Source organism: Mus caroli, unplaced genomic scaffold (assembly GCF_978045245.1).
Source record: "Mus caroli unplaced genomic scaffold, Mus_caroli_1 scaffold_12, whole genome shotgun sequence".
Lineage (NCBI taxonomy): Eukaryota > Metazoa > Chordata > Mammalia > Rodentia > Muridae > Mus > Mus caroli.
In genome coordinates this window covers 113,832,235-113,850,918 of record NW_028227267.1, presented here as the reverse complement: position 1 = coordinate 113,850,918, position 18,684 = coordinate 113,832,235, and positions in this window count along the sequence as shown.

Here is an 18,684-nt window from a genome sequence, read left to right as displayed (position 1 = left end):
TCTCAGAGGGATCTGGGAACCAAGATGGCTCCCCCAGGTGCTTCTGCCAAGCCCTTCTGGGCAGGGTGGACACCTATCCTCTAACAGGGAAGGTGCCCGGATGTCTGGATCCCGAAAAGGGGGCTGCCTCAGAAGCTCTGTGGCTCCCACCTGTCCCAGAAGCTGTTAGCTTCTGTAGTCTACAGTCTCACCTGTGCAGACTTTGTTCCCCCTTCTAAGAAGAACTGAATCATCCACACTTTGGTATTCCTTCCTCTTGATCTTCATGTGGTCTATGAATTGAAACTTGGGTATTCTGAACTTTTGGTATAATATCCACTTATCTGTAAGTGCATACCATGTATGTTCTTTTGTGATTGGGTTACCTCATTGAGGATAATATTTTCTAGTTGTATCCATTTGACTAAGAATTTCATGAATTTATTGTTTTTAGAAAATGTACCACATTTTCTGTATCCATTCTATGTCTACTTCCTTTTTTAGGTCTTGGATAGTTTTATTAAGTTCCATCACCTGTTTGGTTGTGTTTTCCTGCAATTCTTTAAGGGATTTTTGTGCTTCCTCTTTAAGGTCTTCTACCTGTTTAGCAGTGTTCTCCTGTATTTCTTTAAGTGTATTTCTTTAATACATTTTCTGTATCCATTCCTTTGTTGAGGGACATATGGGTTCTTTCCAGCTTCTGGCTGTTTTATATAAGGCTGCCATGAACATAGTGGAGCATGTGCTCTTGTTATATGTTCTAGCATCTTTTAGGTATAGACCCAGGAGTGGTATAGCTGGGTCTCCAGGTGGTTCTATGTCCAATTTTCTGAGGAACCGCCAGAATGATTTCCAGAGTGGTTATACCAGCTTGCAATCCCACCAACAATGGAGGAGTGTTTTTCTTTCTCCACATCCTCACCAGCATCAGCTGTTACTTGAATTTTTGATCTTATTTGCTAACCATTCTAATTGGTGTTATGTGGAATCTCAGGATTGTTTTGATTTGCATTTCCCTGATGAATAAGGATGTTGAAGATTTCCTTCTTTCTTCCTTCCTTCCTTCCGTCCTTCCTTCCTTCCTTCCTTCCTTCCCCTCTCTCTCTCTTTCTTTCTCTCTCTCTTCCTTCCTTCTTTCCTTCCTTTCTTTCTCACTCTCTTCTTTCTTTCTTTCTTTCTTTCTTTCTTTCTTTCTTTCTTCCTTCCTTCCTTCCTTTTTTCCTTCCTTCCTTCCTTCCTTCCTTCCTCTTTTCCTTCCTTCCTTCTTTTCTTTCTTTCTTTCTTTCTTTCTTTCTTTCTTTCTTTCTTTCTTTCTTTCTTTCTTCCTTCCTTCCTTCCTTCCTTCCTTCCTCTTTTCCTTCCTTCCTTCTTTTCTTTCTTTCTTTCTTTCTTTCTTTCTTTCTTTCTTTCTTTCTTTCTTTCTTCCTTCCTTCCTTCCTTCCTTCCTTCCTTCCTTCCCCTCTCTCTCTCTCTTTCTTTCTCTCTCTCTTCCTTCCTTCTTTCCTTCTTTTCTTTCTCACTCTCTTCCTTCTTTCTCACTCTCTTCCTTCTTTCTTTCTTTCTTTCTTTCTTTCTTTCTTTCTTTTTTCCTTCCTTCCTTTTTTCCTTCCTTCCTTCCTTCCTTCCTTCCTTCCTCTTTTCCTTCCTTCCTTCTTTTCTTTCTTTCTTTCTTTCTTTCTTTCTTTCTTTCTTTCTTTCTTTCTTTCTTCCTTCCTTCCTTCCTTCCTTTTTTCCTTCCTTCCTTCTTTCCTTTCTCTTTCTCTCTTTCTTTCTTTCTTTCTTTCTTTCTAGAAAATATGAGATAGTCTTCTTATGTTTTATTTTATATTTGAAAAATTATCTAATTTTATAACTTTTTCATCATGTTATTAAAACTGTACACACAAGGTGATTACAGAAAAACATTTTTATTTTTATTTTTGTGTCTGAAATTTTCTCTTTATTTAATGGAAGTAAAAGATCTTTGTAATATTTAAGCACAGTAAATAGATGCTATCATGAACTTATTTCTAAATTTTTTATTAGATATTTTCTTTAGTTACATTTCAAATATTATCCCCTTTCCTGGTTTCTCCCCCGAAAATGAAAACCCCCTATCCCCTCCCCCATCTCCATGCTCACCAACTCACCCACTCCTGTTTCTTGGCCCTGACATTTCCCTATACTGGGGCATAGAACAGTCACAGGACCAAGGGCCTCTCCTCCCATTTCTAGGCCTTTCTCTGCTACATATGAATCTAGAGCCATGAGTCCCACCATGTATTTTCTTTGGTAGGTGGTTTAGTCCCAGGGAGCTCTGGAGATACTGGTTAGTTCATATTGTTGTTCTTCCTATGAGGCTGCAAACCTCTTCAGCTACTTGGGTCTTTTCTTTAGCTCCTTCATTGGGGACCCTGTGCTCAGTCCAATGAATGTCTGTGAGCATCCACTTTTGTATTTGTCAGATACTGGCAGAGACTCTCAGGAGACAGCTATATTAGACTCCTGTCAGCAAGCTCTTGTTGGCCTCCACAATAGTGTCTGGGTTTGGTGCTTGTATATGGGATGGATCCCAAGGTGGGGCAGTCTCTATATGATCATTCCTCCAGTTTGTGCTCTACACTTTGTCTCTGTAACTCCTTTCATGGGTATTTTGTTCCCCCTTATAAGAGGGATTGAAGTGTCCACACTTTGATCTTCCTTCTTCTTGAGTTTCATGTATTTTGAGAATTGTATCTTGGGTATTCCAAGCTTCTGGGCTAATATCCACTTATCATTGAGTGCATACCATGTGTGTTCCTTTGTGATTGGGTTACCTCACTCAGGATGATATCCTCCAGATCCATCCATTTCGAGTGAACATTTCTTTAGGTGTTTCTCAGCCATTTGATATTCTTCAGTTGAGAATTCTTGGTTTACCCCTCTATTCCATTTTTAATAGGATTATTTGGTTCTCTGAAGTCTAACTTCTTTGTATATATTGTATATTAGCTCTTTATAGTATGTAGTATTGGTAAAGATCTTTCCCACTCTGTTATTTGATGTTTTGTCCTATTAACAGTGTCCTTTGTCTTACAGAAGCTTTGTAATTTTATGAGGTCTCATTTGTCTATTGTTGATCTTAGAGCATAAGCCATTGCTATTCTGTTCAGGAAATTTTCCCCTGTGCCCATGTTTTCGAGGCTATTCCCCATTTTCCCTTCTATTAGTTTCACTGTATCTGGTTTTATGCAGAGGTCCTTGATCCACTTGGACTTGAGCTTTGTACAAGGAGATAAGAATAGATCAATTCACATTCTTCTACATGATGACCAACAGTTGAGCCAGCACCATTTTTTGAAAATGCTATCTTTTTTCCACTGGATGGTTTAGCTCCTTTGTCAAAGATCAAGTGACCATAGGTGTGTGGATCCATTTCTGGGTCTTCAGTTCTATTCCATTGGTCTACATGCCCATCTCTGTACCAATAACATAAAGGTTTTTTTTTTTTTTTCAGTATTTGTCTGTAGTACAGCTTGATGTCAGGGATGGTGATTCCCCCAAAAGTTCTTTTATTGTTGAGAATATTTTTCACTATTTTGGGTGTTTTGTTATTCCTCTGTGAACTTGCAAACTTTTCTTTCTAATTCTATGAAAAATTGAGTTGAAATTATGTTGTGGTTTTTCATCTTTTTTTCTTTGTAGAGTTGATTTTTGGAAAATTTGTGTAAATTTGTTTTTGTCATGGAATGTCTTGGTTTCTTCACCTATGGAGAGTTTTGCTAGGAATAGTAGCCTGGGCTACCATTTGTGTTCTCTTAGGGTCTGTATGAAATCTGCCCATGATCTTCTGGCTTTTATATTCTCTGCTGAGAAGTCTGGTGAAATTCTGATAGATCTCCCTTTATATGTTACTTGACCTTTTTCCCTTACTGCTTTTAATATTCTTTGTTTTGTGTAATTGGTATTTTGATTATTATGTGACAGAAAGAGTTTTTTTTCTGGTCCAGTTTATTTGGAGTTTTGCAGGTTTCTTGTATGTTCATGGGCACCTCTTTCATTAGGTTAGGGAAGTTTTCTTCTATAATTTGTTGAAGATATTAATGGCCCTTTAAGCTGGGAATCTTTTCTTTCTTCTATACCTATTTTCCTTAGGTTTTGTCTTCTCATTGTGTTCTGGATTTCCTCGGTATTTGGGGCTAGGATCTTTTTACATTTTGCATTTTCTTTGACTGTTGTGTCAATGTTTTCTCTGGTATCTTCTGCACCTGAGATTCTCTTTTCTATCTCTCTCATTCTGTTGGTGTTGCTTGGATCTATGAATCCTGATCTCTTTCCTAGGTTGTCTATCTCCAGGTTTCTCTCCCTTTGTGATTTCTTTATTGTTTCTACTTCTATTTTTAGGTTCTGGATCATTTTGTTCAATTCCTTCCCCTGTTTGGTTGCATTTTCCTGTAATTCCTTAAGGATTTTTTGTGTTTCCTCTTTAAGTGCGTCTACCTGTTTAACTCTATTCTCCTGTATTTCTTTAAGGGAGTTATTTATATCCTTCTTAAAATACTCTATCATCATCATGAGATGTGATTTTAAATCTGAATTATGCTTTTCCAGTGTTCTGGGCTATTCTGCACTTGCTGTAGTGGGAGAACAGGGTTCTGATGATGCCAAGAGCCTTGGTTTCTGTTCCTTATATTCTTGTGCTTGCCTCTCAAGGTTATTTCTAGTGCTATTTGCACTTGTTGCCTGTGACCTGTGCCTGCCCCTCCTGTGATCCTAGTTGTGTCAAAACTCCTTGGAGTCCAGCTGTCTCGGTGATCCTGTGATTCTGTGATCCACTGATCCTTAGATCCTTGGTGTTTCAGAGCTTCTGGGAGTCAAGCTTCCTCTAGGATCCTGAAATCCTGGTGTGACCAAGCTCCAGATATTCTGTTGTATCAGAGCTTCCAGAAGTCAAGCTTTCTCTGAGTTTTGCAGGTATGGGTGAGGAGCCAGAGTCCTGTGTTTGTTCTGGGCACAGTAACAAGCTGAAAGGAACCTTTGCCTCTAGCTGGGTGGGGGTTTGTGTTTCTCTGGTTCCTGTGGCAGTCCCAGTTATTCTGGGTGTTGGAAAAGATGGCCTCATGTGTGTTTTTGAGTCTTTCAGAGCTCCAGTGCACCTGAGCGTGTCCAATGTCCTGGGAGTTGAACTTCCTCTGTGATCCTGTGATCCTGTGTGTTTCAGAGCACCTAAGAGTCAGGATCCCTCTGGGTGTTGTAAGAGTGGGTACATAGCCAGTGCCCCAGGTCTGCTCTGGGTGCAAGTTCAAACTGGAAGGAACCTATATCACTGGCCGGGTGGGGGTTCCTGAGTCCCTGGATCCCAGGGGGTCCCAGCTACTCATGGCATGGGTGCCAATGTTGTGGCCTCATCACCTGTGATTCTGGATGTGATAGAGCACTTGGGACTCAACCTTCCTCTGGGTGTTGTGGAACTGGGTGCTGAGACCCAAGGTCCATTCAAGGCACAGGTTCTGACCAGAAGGCTTGTCTATTTCTTTAAAAGTAATCCTTTATCAGATGTGTTTATCAGATGTGTTTAGCAAATATGTTTCTCAATATATGGCTGATCTTATTCTCTTGATTATCCTTACTAGGCTAGCACATTTAATTTAATTACCCTCATTTTATCAATTGTTTGACAAATCAGTCAGTACAGATGATATCATATCTAAGCAGTCATAGCCATATATCTAAAATTATCTATAGTTTCCTCTGTGTTATAGACAACGCTTGTGATTTATTTTTATTTTATTTTAATGCTTGTGATTTAATATTGGTTCTATAGACCTTTATGGATTAATCTTGTTAAGGATGCATGGTGTACCTCCATATTTTTTCTTTAGTATGTAGATATATCCAGGTACTCTAGAATTGCCTGGTAAAATTAACACCTCTTTTTACTCTAGTTATGTTTCTGTTTCTTTGTGACAGATCAGCCAACTGTATTTCCAGAGTGTCTATATGATCTCTCTTTTGTATTTTATTTCTGTGTTAACTGTATTGTTGTCTACTTTTTCTTTATTAATGTAAGAGCATTATTAAGTAGAGGGATATAAATGGCAAATAGTAAAGCTAAAGTTAATCTTGTGTCACATCTCAAGTTTCTTCATGTTAACATAGGTTGAAATTATAAGTGAATGTAAATGTCACAATTGGTTCACTTACACGATGGAATACTATTCAGCTATGAAAAACAAGGACATCATGGATTTTGCTGGCAAGTGGATGAAACTAGAAACTATCACCCTGATTGAGGATCCAGATCTAAAAGAACATGCATGACAAGTACTTACTTCTGCGTGGATATTAGCCATAAAAAAATCATGCTACAGTCCACAGACCCTTTGAAGCCAAATGACAAAGAGGGTCTGAATCTGTCTCATCAGGGGAAATAAAATAGATATCAGCTGTTTATGGTGGGAGAGAACTGGATGGGAGAGGGGAGGGGGAGGAGAACAGATCATGGGGGATTAGGTGTAGGGACAGCAGCGTAGAGAGAACGGAATGAGGGTAGAGGGCATCTCTAGGAAGTGCCCCAGTCCTGGGACAGGGGTCAAAGTAATAAGGAACTCCTGGGTGTCTATAGGAGTGACTCTAGCTAAGCCTCCCACCAGTGGGGGATCTGGATCCCGAAGTCTCAACCTTCCATAGTCAGGCAGCCAGTGGAGAAATAAGGACAGCAACACACCTAAAAAACCTTTGACCCAAAATGTGTCCTGCTGATGAGATATGCAAGGACAAATATAGAGCAAAAATGGAGGGAATGGACAACCAGTGATTAGCCTAATTTAAGATCTATCCCATGGGCAAGAACCAATTGTTGACACTATTAATGATACTCTGTTTTGCTTGCAGACAGAAACTTAGTATAAGTGTTCTCTGAGAGGATCTATCACCCAATGGAAACAGATGCAGAGACCCACAGTCAAACCTTAGATGGAGTTTGGGGAGTTTGAGGAAGAGTTGGGCGAAGGAATGAGGGACTTAAAGAGGACAGGGACTCTACAGTATGACAAACAGAATCAATTAACCTGGACCCTTGGAAGCTCCCAGGGAGTGAACCATCAACCAAAGAGAGAACATGGGCCACCCCCTGCAGTAGAAGTGCAGCTTAGTCTTCACATGGATTCTCTGGCAACTGAAGCAGGGACTATCTCTGAATCTGTTAACTGCCCCTGGATCTGGTTTCCCTATCTGGGCTGTCTTGTCTAGCCTCAGTTAGATAGGATGTGTCTAGTCCTGCAGTGATGTGACAAATCAGGATACCTGGGTTCCTGAGGAGTGCTCCCCCTTATCAGATGAGGGTGAAATGGTATGAACATCTGTGTAAGGGGGTACTGGGACAAGAGGGATGCAATATTGGAATGTAAGTGAATAGATAAATAAATAAATAAATAAAAACCTCAAACTACTGGTCTGTAGAGAATGGAAATCATCCATGGTTCCCTCATCCCTCAGCTATATCTCTGTAAGTATTTTAAAGCAAGTAGATATAAAGACCCTCAGGGGTCATACATAGAACTTCTAGGATGCACATTCTTCAGTTTTGGACTTTTACTTTTCTGTAGTAGTGACTATCAGAATCCATTGGCTCCAATTAAAAAAAAAATACTTGGTGTATACATGTGTACATATACATTTCCTATGAAAAGGATGTTGCAAAGTATATTTAGGACATAGAATATTCATTTCATTTATCATTTATCCTTATCTTTTAGGTAATCAAATACATAGTGTGAGGGAATCCCTATCAAGTTAAGAAAGAAAGAAAGAGAGAGAGAGAGAGACTAACAAGGATGCAATTTTCAAGAGAGGGAATTCTCCAGAGGAGAGAAAGACTCAGGAGAAGAGGGGGCCTACAAAGAAATGAGCCCTAGGTGCAGAGAGATACATATGTATTCCTTCCTGACAGAGGCTTGTGGACTGAGCTTCCTACCAGCTGCATTTATCTAAACTAAACAATCAGCTCATTTCTAGACATACATAATATTTCTGAAGATTGGTATTTGAAGAATAGAATAATATGGAAGCTTTTAAAAGAACTTTCATCGCAAAAATTCCACTGCTCAGTTTTCATTTGTATTTCTTAATTGTTTCCATTTCTTGAAGATATATACACATAATTTGACAAGGATGTAAACACAGAGCAGATGCTGAGCTGAAGTCTGATTTTATCTTAACTTCATATTGTAAATATTTCCCAGGATGCACATTCTTCAGACTTGGATAATTCTTCTCCTGTACCAGTGAGTGTCTATCAGACTCAATTGATTCCAGTTTTTGTTTGTTTGTTTGTGGTACAGATGCACACATATGTACACACACACACACACACATACACACACATAACATTTTCTATAAGAAGGGACATTGCAAAAGGCATTTGGGGCATATAATATTCATTTGTCTTATCACTTATTTACTCTTATCTTTTAGCAATTAGAGTACATTCTTTTCAAAACCATTATTTAATCAAGGCATCCAAGCTTGCTTGTGAATTTGCTTGACTCCTGGTTTGGTTCTTCACTCACAAATTTCTGCTCTGTTTTTTTTTTTTTTTTTTTTGCCATTGACCTGGCATCAGTAGCTCTATTTCACTGAGAATCTCAGTATCAAATCGTATTACTTTTAGGATTTGTGTGTTAGGTTAAAATCTTGACGGTATAAAGAAATCAAGAGAGTGGGGGACGGGAGAATACTGTGTAACTGAAGACAAGGGAGCAGTTAGTGCATAATGTTTTCAGATATGGAGAATGTGAAGACAAGATAGGGCAAAGTGAATTCAAAAGCACCGGCTTGCTTTTCTGAATGGTAGCCCACACGGCTCACTGTGATGATTTGTGTTGATTTTTGGAAACTAGTGCTAGGTTGTAACCTCAAATATCATTTGCCTTTTGAGTGTATGAAGATAGAAATAGATTCCAGTTAGTTGTTCTGTTCTAGGCAAAAAGTTTTATTTGTTATCATACTTCTCAACAGAAATGTACTAGTATACAAGCAAAGAAAAGCATCTTTCTTTTCTCTCTAAATTTCTTTCTGTAGAATTGATGGGAGATGCCGAAAAATTTAAAAATAGTCTGTAAATCCACACTGACTATTTCATATAAGAAATGTTTTTAACTTGATGTGACATCCATCCACATGAGGACATTCACAGATCTATTGTTTATGTCCTTCTGCTGGAAGATCCAAGACCATCAAATTCATGGACCTTATCAGTCTAAAGGGTTCTTAAATGAATTAGTGATTGAAAGGAAATTTTACAGGAAGCAATCAATATAGCTGTTGATCACTGCTTGGTTTCTGGTGATAAACTAGAGCAGACACTTTTATAAATATGGAGGGTTCTAAAACCTTATGGCTGGTAAATTGTCTACGATGTCCTCGGCATTTTGAAAGACAATGGCTTAAGATTAGAATTTTAAAACTTTTTTTGGGGGGGGAGGCAGGGAGTCGTTCAAATGTTTCAGTCTCCTAATTGTGGTTTCTATCTGTGGAAAACTCAGCTGGAAGGAAACCACCTGCCACATGGTGAGGGAAATGAAAACTAGGATCTTAGAAAATCAAGCAGAGCCGTGTGCCACGGTCATACTCCTCATGGCATCAGCCAGTGAGTGTGATCATAAAAGTAAAAACGCGTTTGGGAAGTCATAAATAACATGCGGCCATCTTTCAGTCTCTGAACATGCACATCAATCCTTATTGCCTGAATACAGCTGCATCTCAAGCAGAGGTGCTATAAAGACTGCGACTTCCTCCTATAGGGAGAGAGCTGTGTCTTCTGTGAACAGCTGGCTTCTTGTATTAAAGAAAACATGGAGGAGGGACTCCAGAGACCCCGCCCCTCACTGCTGAACTTTTTGTTACTGACAGACAATGGTAAAGCCTTTACTCTCAGAGGAGAGCCCACTAGTAACTCAACCAGATTCCAATGGATAGTTGTATATCTAGTGGTCACACAAATGGCTCTGGTAATACTAAATGGGTCATGAATTACAGGCTAAAGCCTTAAACCTGGGAAAGAGGCAGAAAAGGAGAGGGGGTGGTCAGTTGATAGGGATTAGAAGGATGTTAGAGAGGTTAGGAGACTGAGTAATCAGATTATATATGCAAAAAAGTCAAACTACAAAACTAATCAATAAAAACTGCTCCTACAGAAAAGATTTAAAAAAAAAATGTAAGTGAAGCTACTGTAGCAGAGAAATGCTGTGGCTCACACCCTATTATGTGTGTGAATAAGATCAAAGACCAGCTTGGAGTGTTTACCCATTTCAGGGGGAATGCTGGTCCTTGGGGAGTACCTTTCAAAGTAAGTTAAAGAGCAGCAACAGAGCCTCCCTCCAACTCTTCACTTTGACATTGATAATCATATTAAATACAAGGAATGTTGATTTTTGAATTTACACATATGCAGATATGGCCTTAGCTAGATGTGTCATGCCCTGTAGACCTTGCCTGTTTGACTTGCTTGTGAGCACCCAAAACATTCTATAATAGATCTTTCTTGGGAGATAATCAAACATGAAGGCACTGTGCAGTAATGGTATGACTCATGTCAACAACACTTATTAATGTTATAGCAGTTGTGGAAGAGGACATTTTTGATTTGTTTTCATGTGTAGCAAACCATCTCAAACATAAAGTGGTCTTTAGTCTTTCACAGTTTTATGATCTACTAGAATGCTCTGATCTGGACCCCTTGCCCCAAGGCTGGATGATCTGTGCTCAAACAGCCTGCATTGGTATAGCAGGAATGACACCTTTTGCAGGCTAGACCATTTTTCCATGGTGATGGAAGAATTCTAGCCAAGTAAGGCAAAGCCTCAAGGTGGTTAGCTCTATTCATACTCTGCTGGAGTTTCATTTATCATGGCTCTGGTCACTGTTTTAAGTCATACTGCCAATGTGAAAATGCATTTCTTGATTTGAGTGAATGAAAATATTATAAGTGATTATTTTCATTGCAGAAGTTATTGTGAGAGAAGCCTGAGAGTTGAAAAGATGCCACCCCCCCCCCAAGTTTCCTATCATTCTTAGGGATTTATTCTTGGCTTGGCTGTGGTGGAGGGAGAGGGAGTTCCATGGTCCACAACTGTAAGCAGAGACTTCTGCTAGTGTGAAATTCAGTGAAGATCACGCTGTCGCTAAGTAGTGATATCTCTGCCTCATTTAATGGCACCACTTGGAAATGACATCTATGATGTGAAATTCCCTTTGACGTGTATTGTAGCATTGCAGCCTGTTTCTGATAGATTGCCAGAAGTCTTTGCTATAGAAATGGACATGTTCTCAGTTTCACTCTCCTGCTAAACCAAGCCATCGTAGTAGCTTAAACATGCTAAGCTCTAGTCTGTTGCCATCGACTATCAGGCTGCTAACAACTGGTCCACAGGAAGTGATAAGGAAGTTTATCAACATGGCCCCAGATTGGCCTAAATCCTTAACTTCTTGGCCTTTCTATAGTTCATTGAGATGAGAACCATGAGATTACATTCAGGTACTTTGCCATTTCAATAACTCTGTTAGACATATTGCTGAGACTCTTTGTTTCATAAGAAAACCATTAAGTTAAAAGATACATTAAAAAAAAGAAAACAAAATATAGCAATTTCTTGCTGGATTCAACACTGACCTGGCCAAGGGAGGCAATAGCCAGAAAAATGACGCAAGAAGACTTAATTTAGGGCTTTGAGTATGCAGAAAAAAATCTAGAAAAAAAAATCCAGAGCATGACCATAAAATAAGAATGTTGTCAACATTCACTGCTTTTGTGTTGTGTTCCAGGGGCTTCAGTTATGCAACCCATTTCGCCCTCCCTAAAAAGTTAACTGGCAGACATGATCTTCATAGTTCATCTGAGGATCTGGTTCTAGTGTTAACTAGAGGGCAAACTACTGAGTAGCCTCAGTGAGACGACGGAGTATCCTTCTAGGCAGGTAAGTATTGATGGAATCATTGAAGAATGTGTTGTACAGGAGTGGTATTCATGGAAATAGGATGTTAGAAAACAAAAAAAGCACAAGAGTTAGTTCTGAGTCAACAGAGAGAAAATTGTTTTATTTTATGCATGCCGTAACCCTGTGGAGAAGGCAGCATTTTTATTTTTTATTTTTTGTCTCCCTCTCTTTCAAACACTGAGTATTTACAGAGAATGCAACCAATTAGAAAACTTTAGGGGGTTGTAGCTATTAATGAGATTGTATTTTGTTTCATTAATTTTGCATAAATGTCTTTTCTGATCACTCATGACCTAGAAGAGTTGTGCAAGGTATTTACAGATTGGATGGATCACTCTCACACTATTAAAATGATCAACGTTTCCTTGACTTCTTTACTTGTTCCCATGACTACCATATAAATTTCCCAAAGCAATCATTTAAACGGCCGCATAAAATTTTAGATGATTTCCTTTGAAAGGGTAAGAGACCTTGAATTAATAGGACCTCTCTTCTGGATGTTTAGGGTAAAGAAAGATTTTATTCTCTCTGTTCCTTAAATGTAATGTTTGTTAGTATGTGTGTCCCTTACACACACACACACACACACACACACACACACACACACACACAGTTTTAGTAAAGGTTTACATAGTTGTTTTTGTTCTTTGGTTAAAAAAATAACCTTAAAATCTTGTATGGCTAAAAATGCCGAATTTTCTAAATGTCTGGAGATCTATCACAGATTTCCCTGGGAAAATTATAATTATGACCTTCTAACTCATTTTACAGTTATCATATTTTAGATAAATTAGCCAGCCAAGTGGCACTGCAAATTTTTCTTTTCATTTTGAAGTTACTTCTATAAAAAAAAAAGTGAGTGTAAGTAGTTTAATGTGTCCACAGATTTCTCAAAACGGTGAGTGTAAAAATGCCAGAAATTAGAACTCTGTTGCACAGTTTTACAGTTTTAAACATTGGTAATGCTTCAGAATTAATAATTTTCAGATATCATACAATGTACATTTTCTTTTCTCACGGGTGCTTTAAGATTTAAATACAAGCTTGGGATTGTTGGAATGTGAAGAAATATACATATAATGACCTTATTTATTACTGTAAAATTCTATGACTTGAAGTGGAATCCCTTCATGAACTTTCCACCTAAAATTGCTTTTCCAAATGTAAGGTCAACAAAATTAGAAAGTTAAGATTAGAAAAACACGGAAACATAAGAGCATATAATTTAGTAGAGGATTAGGTAATGAGAAATTATGATTAAACTTCTATACAATCAATATAGAATATCAACCCCAGTAAACATCAAAATATGATTTAAAAAAAAAAGACCACGCTTGAAGGTGAGTGGGGAGGGGTTTACTAATTTTCTTTTCATAATGAGCATTTTGTTTTATTTATTTAGCAAGCGATATCAAGCTAATTAGTCTATGGATTTATAGAATCATGACATTTACTACTAAAACTAGAACAGAGCATAGTTCACTTTCCCGTATAAGAAAATTTTGCAATGTTTAGTAAACTAGAATAAACAGTTTTGAGAATAAAAAAGATTATTTGTGTTTGGCCTATATTTTTTTATAAAGATGTATTCAAGATTGACTCTAAAAGAAAACAATTCCATGGTTTTCTTCAATTTACTCATTAATAAGAGATTAATAAGGGCATTGTTACAAAATTAAATGTGACCCTCAATTACTCTTCTGCTTGCTTTAAGAAATTGGGGCTCTATGATTGCAAGTGTAAGAATTACACACAAACCTAGAAACCGTCTGATTTCACAGAAGTATGAGAACTCCTCAAACGCAATTGGAGAAGGCATGGACTCAACAGACCAACTACAAGAAACAAATTAACAATTTTCTCCCTGTACAACACTTACAACTGTGGATCATTTAACACTATGTTTGCATTTTGGCCACTGAGATTTGCTATAAGAGGACACGATTCACCAGTTAAACTTAAAATTTAACATTGTAATAAAATGTCGTAGATTTAATATTTTTTTAGGACATTTGGTTGAAGTGTCACATAAAGCACTTTGGTCTAGTTGAAGAAAGCAACATTGTTGCAATATAGAAGTGCCTCTGAACTTGAAATTAAAATCTCAAATAGTTCTAATAATGCTGATTTAGATAATTATTTTAACAAAATATACCTATTAAGTTTATCAATTATTATCAAGATACTTGCATTCAAGGGGAATCACAAGTATTCTAATGCATTAGATGTTAATGAATTGAGGAAGAATTAAGTAGTTTCTTAGGGACAATTAATCCATGAATAAAAGTTGAATAGCCACCAGCCATTAGTCATTATTTATTTTAGCTACACACACACACACACACACACACACACACACTCATGCACAAGGCAGTTGCATGTACAGGTAAGCACATAAGACAACATGTACAAGAGGTCAGAGGATAACTCAGGATTCAGACCCCTTCTTCCCTTTTGTTCTGCCTTGCTTTGTACTCCAGGGTAGCTGGCCATGAGCTTCTGGGCCATTTCTCCTCTCCTACCTTTCACCTTGCTGTTACTGGTAAGGGCACACTTTTTATATGACTGAGGCCCCAGCTTTTAATATGAGTTCCGAGTGCCAAATTCAAGCCAATCATATGGACACCTCATGTCCTTACCTTTGTGAACAGCTCCCCAGTTCTGGACTTTTTAAAATAAATTTCTAGTAGAATATGTTCTTATGGATTCATTATGTATTGCTTATCCTAATAGAGAATGCTTGATTACCAGTAATAAAGTCTTCATGAACTACACTGTTTTCTTATTGTCCTCATCACAGGAAAAAATTGCCAAGCCCTGTTGTAGGAATAATAAATTGATAACAAAGTTTCCTCTGTCATCTTGGATTCTTTGGGAAGCACAGTCCTAGGAAAGGACCTATTACCTATGTTAGTGATATCAGAATAACGTGTAAAGAATCAGGTGAGTCAAGTCAGGGGCAGAATCCATGCTGACACACAGGTATATTAGCCAAGTTGTGGCTCTAAACAGCCTTCACATGATTCTACTAGGTACTTCTGAAAGGTATACACAATATCCACACAAATCCATAATGATCACTTCAAGAACAGTAGGCAACCTGCTTGTCCAATATGAGCCATTGCTGAAGACAGGAACCCAGCAATGCTGTTCCGTGCTTGGACAAGGTGATTAGACTGGACAGTGTTGGAGAATGGTCTTGGTGGAGAGTAGACAGCGAGAAGAATTCATGCTTTGTGTAAATAGTTATCAGCTTGGACTTGGGTCTTGCTGCCCATCACAGCTGAGGATGAAAGCAGAGGCATATTTAGTGGGCATGACACATATAGCCACCCTTCGCTCCTTGGGTGTGTGAGATAACAATGTGATCTGTTCTGTTTTGTCTCTCAAGTAAATTCAGTTGACCAGATTTCTAGCGTGTGCCATAGCATGAATGCATGGCATAGTTATGGGAGAAGACCATTTCCTTATGGCTTATGTATCTGTGCTCATAACCTCAGTCTGAAGTAGAGAAAAAAGCCAACACACAGAAGCAAGCAAAAGACCCAGGGAGACCAGCATTTCCGCAGAGCATGGGTGGGGTGGGATGTATTATATAACCACTAGTGTGTACTTTGTTCATCTGAAGTCTAACTGCTGTGCTACTGATGAGAAATTTATATATGAGTTGAAATCCTACAGGGTTTCTATTACAGTGAAGATTCCAACAGGCATGGTCTATATTTGAATTACCACTGAATCTAACACTGTGCTAGCATATAAATTTAAAACAAAAAGAATCAAATTGAAATTACAGTGAAGATGACTTAGGTGGGAAAGCGAAGCAGGGGAGAACCATGCATGCTTCTCACAGGGCATGAGGTGATTTGTCTCTAGCCAGCTCACCACCACTGCAGAGGACACAGAGCCATGTCTAAGGCTTCTGTCTGATAACTGTTTAATAAGATACCTTTGTTCTGTTTGTTTTATGTTAAACATCTAGTATAATAATGTCTTTCCCATACTTTTGAGTTTTATTTCCAGTCCATTTAGTTTTGATTCAGATTTTGAAATTGTGATGTTGCAGATAGAGTGAAAGACAAAATTGCTGTATTTACAAAATAACTTTGTTAATTAAAATTGTTTTTAACCATCTGTCTTTGTGGTGGGAGGATGTTAACATAATTAAACACAGAATTCAAAGGAGATAATAATCTTTATTAGCTTGTAGAAAATGACTGATGGTAATAAAATTTCATTTGCATGTGACTGTTGGTTGGGTGACTGAACACACAATCTTAGAGATTATGTACCATCATGAAAATGAGGTACATGAGCCACTCTTCAGACTAGACCTAGTACCAAGCACTGGGTGCTTAAATACCTGCAAATCCATGTTCTAGATGCAAAGATCTCTGAGTCAACCTATAACATCTTCTTCACCCTCTCCGTATAGACCTGACTCTGTTCAAATCCATAGTCAGTGTTAGTCTATTTGTCAAAATTGCTCTCCACCAGGGGATGGTAATTCTTCAAACTAATTAAGTCAACTAGTCATAAAATTAGCATAATTTCTTTCATTTCTGTTTATCATGTATTTGTGTATTTATTTTCTGTGTTCTATTATCCAACAGTCTTCTACCTGTCTGTTCATTCTCCCTCTCCTCTCTTTTTCCTTGTTTGTGTATATACATGTATGTATGTGTGTTTCATGTTCATCATCTATCTACTGTCTCCCTATAATTGATCCACATGCCTGGACAACAGCACTGATTCCTCTCTTATTTTTCCTTCTTCAAACTGTTATGTCACATAGTTTATTGGGTCTATAATTTATGCTCTACTCTAGTTTGTCTGGAGTTATCGTTATTAGTAGTTTTAATCATAAACTGGGAACTATGTATTTGAACTTGAGAGATAAGTATTCAGGATATACATTTGTGACAAATTATATTGATATACATCTTTATCTTGTTTCTTTTGTTTCTAAGGTTATTGTATAGTCACATAACTTCTCTCTTCCTATTCCTCCCTCTAATCACTCCTATACACCCATCCTTGATTTCTTCACAACCATTACCTATTTTTGATTAATTTTTATTTTTAAAGAATATTTGGGGGCTGGTGAGATGGCTCAGTGGGTAAGAGCACCCGACTGCTCTTCTGAAGGTCCAGAGTTCAAATCCCAGCAACCACATGGTGGCTCACAACCATCCTTAACGAGATCTGCTGCCCTCTTCTGGAGTGTCTAAAGACAGCTACAGTGTACTTACATATAATAAATAAATTAAAAAAAAAAAGAATATTTGGTCACATCACCATTACTGCACTTGTCATGTTAACAGAAGTTGAAAGTGCGAGTGTCCTCTTTCATACATAAGTAAACAAGGCTTTTCTTTCCTCTTAGTTAAAAAAATGTAAGTTTTCCTTATAAAACAGAAAAGCATACTTTATAATAAACACTTTGTCTAACACATAGGATCTGCTAATCTCTTTCACATGGCAGTTTTGGAGAAAACATCCCCTGCCAAAATGACTGCATAAAAACTCCTATGCATGCTGGTTGTCATATGTATTGCAAGTCTCTCCCTAAGACCTACTCAAATGGAGACTTCAGAAGGAGGAAAAACTGGAGCCTGGATTGCCTTCATGGAGTCACTTGGTTTTGGTTTGCCTACTTACATGCAAGAAACTCTTAAAGTAATATATTTTAAACAGTGAAGTGGACACAAAAACAATGTATGGGGGTACAGTGAAGATTAGATGAAATAAGTACGATTAGATAATAGATATGGAAAATATTTGATAAACAATACCGTTTTTCCTAGTCTCTGATGATTAGCCCATTCAGTGAATTTGTATTTTGAAAACCAGGAGACCATGGTCCACCAAATCAACTGAGTAGGGCTCACAGAGACTGAAACACAATTCCTGGCCTTGCATGTGTCTGCACCAGTCCTCTGGGTATGCTAGGGCTGTTAGCTTTGTGTTCTTGTGAGATTCCTAAAAGTGGCAGAAGGCATATCCCTGACTCCTTGGTCTGTACTTGGGAATCTTTTCCTCCCACTGGACTTCCCCTATATCTGAGGGCTTTTGACTTGTCCTATTGTATCTTGTTTTGCCATGTGCCAAGGGCCATCTAGGAGAATCTAAAGCTAGCAGATGATCTTCTGAGATGGCTCTGCCATGGATTGTAAATCTATGACAGATTTGCTTCTTTAGGCAAGGTAAAGGAGATTACATTTGAGAAAGGATTCCTGCTATTAATATGCTTTTCCTTCTATTATTAAATATATAACAATCATTAAGTACTGACCCACTCCTTTGAGCAGATTTCTGCAGACCTACAAAGATGTACTATCTTGTAGTGATGCTATATAGGCAAATTGATAAGTTTTCTGTAGCATTCTTGATTCAAATAATTTTAGGAAGAAAGTTTTTAGAAATGGTCTTAGTCACTGGAAACATGTTATAAAGTTAGAATCAAGAATAGAATCTGCCCACTCCTCAAAATAGTAAGTAAACGCTGCATAAGGAGAAATACAATGAGCTTTCATAATCACACTAAAAAGAGAAATAGACTTGGGACAATTTGGGGTTTAAGGAAAGCATTTAGGTGCAAGGATAAAGTCACAGGTGTCACTATGATAAGGCAAGGTCATGTGAAACAGCTGCTTTAAATTTATAATGAGCATATTATCATGAAACACTGCTTTGAACTTAATGTCAACTACTATTTTATGTAATATTTTATCTCTGAGGTAAATTTCTA